At 48.6% G+C, this 6,521-nt stretch overlaps 1 long non-coding RNA gene across 2 annotated transcripts; it reads right to left on the bottom strand.

Annotated features, from left to right (window-relative positions):
- Nucleotides 1–1,747: 1,747 nt before the first annotated feature.
- On the bottom strand, nucleotides 1,748–5,909 carry LOC128911874 (uncharacterized). 2 transcript variants are annotated; one of them, XR_008467204.1, is made up of 3 exons: nucleotides 5,804–5,909; nucleotides 3,867–4,695; nucleotides 1,748–3,749 (listed from the first exon to the last, which is right to left on the bottom strand). It is a non-coding gene; the product is annotated as an uncharacterized LOC128911874 (long non-coding RNA). The 2 variants fall into 2 exon arrangements; XR_008467205.1 differs by having other exon boundaries at nucleotides 1,749–3,749; nucleotides 4,468–4,695.
- Between the last annotated feature and the right edge of the window lie 612 nt (nucleotides 5,910–6,521).

The raw sequence follows: 6,521 nt of genomic DNA on the forward strand, positions 1-6,521 counted from the left end.
TGTCGCTTCCTGGAGTCAGGTCTGTAGCAGCATCTTTCCCGGTCGTTCACTCATTTTTCTCCTCTTCTCCACAATTGTGTGAAGCACCCACGCATCCTCCCAGGGCCAGATTCTGGGTAGCGAGGGATGATATTCAGGGCTTTCAACAAGACATTAATTGTGCCGGCTGGTGGCCCCAGGACGGCTTTCGCTTCCTCCTCCTCCTTGTGCTAGGAACCGCCTTGGGAGCCCAGGGGGACGGTGCCATCTTCTGCCCACAATGGCGGTCCTCCGCGGGCAGGGAGGCCCTGGGACGGCAGCAACAATACCCATTGTTTTTCCCTCTCCAAAAAAAATAAGTGAAAACGTGCCCTAGTGGGAGCGGCTGACAAGGTGCAGGAATCCTCGCTTGAAGGGAGCTGGAGCAGCCGGCATCTCTTCTCCTCTGTTTCTCTCTTTTCTTTTAAAAATATGTTCCTCTGGCACTGATTTGGAAGCTCTCCTTGGTGTGACACCTTCACACACACATTTGTGTTCCTCTTAAAGTCTTTAGTGTATGGTGGGCCTTGGAGGGGGGAGGTCAGCAGCAAAGAGACAATGAAGCCAATGGCTTTGCTTGGTAAATATCCCAGTCCCACAGCAGCAGTTCTTAACTTTGTCATTTGTGGGTTATGCTCTTTTTTTCTGTGGGGGGTGGGGGGAGGTGGCTGTTGGTAGGTTTTAAAAACAGAAACATGAAATTGCCCCTGTGCAGAATGGCTGGGACGAGCAGCCCGTGCCCTGCTGAGGCTCTGCGTACCAGGCAGAAGCTGACCGGTTCACACGTCTCACCACCACCCCCTCAGCCTGGAGAAGAGAAGGGTCTGGGGGAGACCTTATGGCCCCTTCTAGTATCTGAAGGGGCCTACAGGAAAGCGGGAGAGGGACTTTTTACAAGGGCGTGTAGCGATAGGATGAGGGGTAATGACTTCAAACTGAAAGAGGGGAGATTGAGGTTAGTTATTAGGAAGAAACTTTTCCCTATGAGGGTGGTGAGTCCCTGGCCCAGGTTGCCCGGAGAAGCTGTGGCTGCCCCATCCCTGGAGGGGTTCAAGGCCAGGTTGGACGGGGCTTGGAGCAACCTGGGCTGGTGGGAGGTGTCCCTGCCCAGGGCAGGGGGTGGCACTGGCTGGGCTTTAAGGTCCCTTCCAACCCAAACCATTCGATGATTCAGAGCAGCGCTAAACGTGCTCCCAGCAGCGTAACTTGTGTCCTGAAATTTCTGAAAGAGCCACTTCATGGCTTTGGATCGCACAGTTCATCAACTGTCTATGAATGAGGGACTATTCACCTCGTCACGCCGCTCTTCCACTCTTGCTGTTTATTCTGGGAAGCAGAAGGCTCCCAGATCGATCTGGGTGAGTGTATCAATGAGATGATTGTTTTGGGATCGAATCCTCTCTGCCTTATGGAGATCTACAACATATCTAGGGGGGTATACTTTAAAGCAACTGATAAAAAGTAGTGCTACAGGCATGTTAATCACAAATGTTAGACATTTTTTACCACGTGATCAATTACTGATCGATTTGTTCACCAAGGCAGCAGCAGCAGATGTTCCCTACTCAGAAAAAAGTCCCCTTCCCAGCATGTCCTCTCCTGGAAACGGTCATTGTCAGCAGCTTTAAAAAGAATAAAGCCAGTCCCTTTGAACTGGTGAACTCCCATTTCCTTTCTCGGCATGTACCACACAAAGACAAATCATTCAAAGGTTGTTTTTTTAAATTGGTATCTTCCTTGCATTAAAGGAAAAAAAAAACTCTTAAGACTATGAAAGCCCCTGGCCTTAATTGTGAAGTGCTCCAGATGTGGAGTTTGTAGACACGGGGAAGCCATGGGGAAATTGCTGGGGTGTGGGTGCACCTATCTCTCCTCTTTCCCAGTTTTTTCTGGTGCGGCAGCGTTATTAGGACTAAAGGTGCCTTTGCGGTTTGCATTAATCCATTTTGCAATGCAAACCGAAAAAAGCATCTTCGTGGGGAATGGGACCATTGGTGCGGGGAGCCCGATCCAGCACCCGTCCTTCCTCCACCCCACCGAGCCCGGAGCCAGGGCGCTCCCGTGGTGGGAGCCTGCCCCTGCTTCTGTTCCAGTGTACGGGGTTTCAGTCCCGCTTATTTAAATATCAGGTTTAACTGGGGCTTGCCTGCATATCAAAGGCAAGATGGTAATTTTTACGAGGGAAAGGGTTTGCCCCGGTGTTGGCCAGACTTGTCCCTGCTCTCCCTGTTGCACAACGTGGTGCTGAGTCACTGCCGTTTCTCACCCATTAAGTCCTTCGCGTTTTCTTGGTGCTGTGTTTGTATAGGATGAGGTCCCGTAACTGGGGGAGCCTCTGCATAAACAGGAGCTAAAAATGAACAAAGAGCCTTCCTGCTTCGCTGGTATTTATTTACTCACTGCCATGCGTGGCGAGTTTCATTCTGGCACCTAGACTGCGTGGTGGACTGGGCTTGAACTTGCTTTTCTGAAGTCAGGCATCGAATTCCTACTGGTATCTCACTGGGCCTTCAGCCTCGCCCCGATCTGCAAAAGGTTTACGGATAGATATTTTATAGATTTAACACAATACCATGGCTTTTATTATTTGCTGGAAAATGTTAATAAAATCCAAGTATTACAGATGCATTTTAATCCCTGAAGTGATTTTTTGAGTAGAATGCATGAATTATTAATTGTTGTTATTGTTATTATTGCAGTGCATACCTATCTCACAGGACACTGTGAGGATTAATTAATTCTTGTAAAGATGTAAAAGGCCATACGGGTGTCAAGGGTTATGACTAAAGTGCTTTGAAAATGGAAACCACTCTGTGAGTGCCAACTATTATTATTTATGGAGTCTGGGCAGTGTGCTTGGTGCTGTGCAAACACTGGTCCAGTTATTGCAAATATTTGCTTATATGTGCTTAGTAGGCCGAGCACTCGCTGTTACAAGTAATTTCAACTATTTTAAGGCCGAGTCTGACAAATATGGCTGTGAGAAGACTTCCCAGCAGTTGGGATGATGGAAAGCAAACAGCAATATTACTGCAGCGCGTTGAAGGCACGCTTTTATTTGACCACATGGATGAACCAAGACCTCGGATCCGCTCCAGTTCTACATCCAAAAGTTAGGGTTTGGTGCTGTCTTTCTCCCTACTGGGAGAGTTTGGGAAAGGAAACATAACAACAGTTATTGTTCAAAAGCGCCTCTCCCAGCTCAAGGCAAAGCCAACTCCCTCAGCTCGGCTCGCTCACCGAACAACTCGCTGTAAACCATACCCTGCTCAACTGCCCCGTGTTACCCAACATCTGCTCTTGGAAACCTCTGAAAGCCAGAACTTCCCGCCCGTACTGGAAGTGGCCCCGCCAACTCTGAACCCAGCTGCATATTTGGGCAACAGAACTACAAAGTCTAAAGCTCATCGTGGAAAGTAAGGCCTTGGTGCAGTCCTGTGAGGTGTTCGCCTTTGTTCTGGTTTCCCTTTCTTTATGAAACGGATGGGGTAAAGTTATTAAAGCATATATCTGCTCAAAAGCACTCTGTAGATTCTGCAGAGCAGAACATATACTCGGGTAATCACCCAGTTGAGTACATCGTCATCGTGTTAAAAATGAGAGCCTGCCACCTCGGAGTTGTGACTGAACATTTGGGGAACATCAGACCACGGAAACCTTCAGCCAGATGCCTTCAGCTCAGCACGCTGTCGCTGCTCAGCAGATGGACGTGAAGACGGTGTTCATAGTTCCTGTGGGACAAACAACGCACACTTGAGGGGTTTTCCCTCCTCCGTTTCTCACACAATCTTTCTGAACGTTGCACCTCCAGTTCCTATTTCACGGACTTCTCGCAGCTCCTCCCATACCTTTCTTCAGGCCCCTGGTGTCCCACAGTCTGCAATATGAGGTCCCTTATCTTCTTTCCTCTCGCCTTAGGCTACGTGCATACTCCTCTTCTCCCTTCCTCCACCCACTGTTACTGCTTATCTTTTACGTGGGAAATAAATCATTCAGAGTATCAAGAGGTTAAACTCCTTTAGAAGCATGGACAGATGTAAGATTATAACGTAGGATGGTGTTAATGAGTCCATTGCCACCTTTTCCCCCCCTTTTAGATGTCCCAACTTTCAGCAAAGTTGTCAAATTTTGGAATTGGACTGGACGTGGTCTTCAAAAATTACTGCATCTTTACATACTTGAAACACAATCTACACACTGTTATTGAGAAGAGAAAGTTTCCCACTTCGACCATCAAAATCATTACAGAAATAAATGTTGAACATCCAAAACACGCTTTCTAGTGAGACTTTGGTTTCCTCACGTAACTTAGCAAATGGATTGAAGGCCCAGGGCTTTTTCAGAATTAAATGATTTTGCAATGCAAAAAAAAAAAAAAAAAAAATTCTGTTTTCTGCGAGTATTTAAATATTATTCTTCATAAAAGGAGGAAAAGCACATGGGCCTGACCCTGAAAAGAAAATGAGCAGTGTGAGGTGCTCCTAAGCCCGGAGTCCCACCCATCCGCTTTCACAGAGGCTTCGTGGAGTCGAGGGCTCCCATCTGCTTCTGAGATGAAGCTCAGGTGGGCGAAATCCACCTATGGTGTGTCCCAGTCATTAGGCTGAAAGTAAAATCCACCCGTAGCTCCAGAACTGCTGCCCCAGGATCAGCGTTGCTCTCCAGCAATGCCAAGCTCTGTTCACAAAAAAAAAAATAAAAATATGAGCTGTGTTTGCGGCCAGTATCTCTACCTTCCTGTAAATGCAAGCCCTGCAGGAGCACGGTGATGTGGAGGTCCCATTCGGGCAGGACCAGACTTGGGCTTGTGGAGCCTTTGGCAGAAGCACGATGGCATCCGACGTTGCAGTCGGATCCGTGCGTGGTTTGTGGTCGTTGGGACTCTGTGCCAGTGTCCGGACGCGAGAGTATTGGAGCAATGCCCAAGAGGGTGAAACGCTATTGCAAAAATAATTTACGATGGAAAAGGCTGCCTGGTGAGGAACGTGGTTCCGATTAACAAAGCTCGCTTTGAAAAAATAAACAAGCCTATGGTATAAGTAACAGCGTTTCGATTCTAAAAACTGACAAAACCTGTTACAAACGATAAATCGCATTTAAATGCTAAAAAAATTGAAGAAGCCTGCGACATAAATGATAAATCGCATTTCAATTCTAAAAAATTCAGAGAAACCTTCAATAACTTGCACTTCAATTCTAAAAATTCGAAGCCTCTGATACGAATGATAAATAGCATTTCAACTTTATATAAACTCGAAGAAGCCTGCGATATAAATGAAAAATCGCATTTTAATTCTAAAAATTCAGCGAAACTTGTGATATAAATGCTAAATAGCATTCCAGTTCTAAAAAATTGAAGAAACTTGCGATATAAACGATAAATCGCCTTTCAATTCTAAAAAAATTGAAGAAACCTGCAATGTAAATGCTAAGTAGCCTTCAAATCCTAAAAAAACCTGAAGAAACTTGCGATATAAACAATAAATTGCGTTTCAATTCTAAGAAAATATTGGAGCAACTTGCGATATAAACGCTAAATACCCTTCCCACTCTAAAAATGCAAAGAAAGATATGAACGATGTATTAGCCTTTCAATTCTCAAAACGAGCAGCGGACAGGTAGGACGGGCCGCGATTACTGGCAGAGGATTATTACTTTCATTAAATGAAATTACAGGGTACAGGCGGTAACGGAGCTGGGCGCCAGTGTAAAGCTTCGCCGGTTCCGCTCCCCCCCCCACCCGTCAACCGAGAGGTGCTACCAAAAAAACAAAAACCAAACCCACACCACGTTAAATCCTGCGTTTATATAAAGGCTGTTGGCTTTCTTAGAAACACGCACACACACCCCCACACGGGCCTCCACACGCCGCCTGGGCCCGGCCGGCCCTTCCCCGGCCCTCAGGGGCGGCCCGAGCCGCGGGATCGCGGCTCGGGCCGCCCCTGAGGGCCGGGGAAGGGCCGCCCGGGCCCCGCCATCGCCGGTAGGGCCCGGGCGGCCTCCCCTTCCTGTCAGGGCGGCCTCCCCTCAGCCCGCCTCCCCTCACGGCCGCCGCCGCGCCTGCCCGGAGAGCGCGGGAGGTGGGGGGGGGAAGGAAGAAGGAGGGAAAAAAAAAAAAGGGGGGGGTAGTCCCCCCCCTCCGGGCCGCCGACCCCCCGGCTCTGTGAGGGCGGCGGCGTCGGGGGTTTGTTTTTTAACCGGGGCGGCCGCCGCTCCCTCCTCGGCTGGCCTCGCCTCCCGGCTCCGTTCCTTCCTTCCCTCCCTTTCCCTTCTCTTCGCCTTCCCTTCCCCTCAGCGCCCATTTCCGTGCGGCTGGCCACCCGCTCCCGCTGTCTGAGGGCCGCTGGCTGCTCCGAGCGCTTGGCTCCTTCCCTTAGTAACAGCTTCCACATTCTGCCTCAATTCCTCCTCAATCTAAATCACACACACAGAGATATTACTTTTTTTTTTTTTTTTTCTCTTTTCCGTTCCCCCCCCCCCCACCTCCTTCCTCGGGACTTAAT

Source organism: Rissa tridactyla, chromosome 6 (genome assembly GCF_028500815.1).
Source record: "Rissa tridactyla isolate bRisTri1 chromosome 6, bRisTri1.patW.cur.20221130, whole genome shotgun sequence".
Lineage (NCBI taxonomy): Eukaryota > Metazoa > Chordata > Aves > Charadriiformes > Laridae > Rissa > Rissa tridactyla.